Consider the following 1062-nt stretch of genomic DNA (forward strand, 5'->3'; position numbering starts at 1 on the left):
TCACAGCAATAATNAGATCAGATGGTCACTGAGGGGTGGGGGCTAAAAAATAGAAATACAAACTAACAGATTAACAAATCTATAATTAATAAATCAATCAATGAGCTGATGGATGACTCAGATGATCCACAGCAGGAAGTCTTCTTATTTTAAATAAACGAAACAACAGTCAAATGTTGAGATAAAAACATCCAGTGGCGCCCTCTGCTGGACCGACTGACAACAACTCCACATCATGTTCTGAGTGATGACAATAATAATAATAATAATAATAATAATAATAATAATAATAATAATTATTATTATTATTATTATTATAATAATCATAACAACACATTTTATTTATAAGCGCCTTTCAGAACACTCAAGGACACTGTACAGCAATCAAACAAAACAATAAAAACACAGATAATGAAATGGAACAATGCAGTTACAGAGGATGATGACTTGAACAGTGGCCAGAATCGATGTTACAGATGTCCGGTGGGAGTCAGTTCCAGAGTTGGGGAGCAGAGCAACTGAAGGCTCTGAGGCGGGCGGAGGGCACAGAGAGGTGGATGGAGAAGGAGGATCTGAGGGAGCGGGAGGAGGTGGCAATGTGGAGGAGATCCAACAAATAAGGAGGGGCGAGGTTATGGATGGTTACGGATTACTGTTAATTTAGTATGCTGATCTGTTCTGTACGACATCTATTGCACGTCTGTCCGTCCTGGAAGAGGGATCCCTCCTCAGTTGCTCTTCCTGAGGTTTCTACCGTTTTCTTTCCCCGTTAAAGGGTTTTTTGGGGAGTTTTTCCTGATCAGCTGTGAGGGTCATAAGGACAGAGGGATGTCGTATGCTGTAAAGCCCTGTGAGGCAAATTGTGATTTGTGATATTGGGCTTTATAAATAAAATTGAAATTGATTGATTGGATGGCCTTGACCACCAGAACCTCCCTTATGACCACCAGAACCTCCCTTATGACCACCAGAACCTCCCTAATGAAGAAGAAGAAGAAGAGAAGATTTATTTATAAAGCACATTTCACACAGAAAGCAACACAATGTGCTTCACAAAAAAAA

Source organism: Epinephelus moara, chromosome 22 (assembly GCF_006386435.1).
Source record: "Epinephelus moara isolate mb chromosome 22, YSFRI_EMoa_1.0, whole genome shotgun sequence".
Taxonomy (NCBI): Eukaryota; Metazoa; Chordata; class Actinopteri; order Perciformes; family Serranidae; genus Epinephelus; species Epinephelus moara.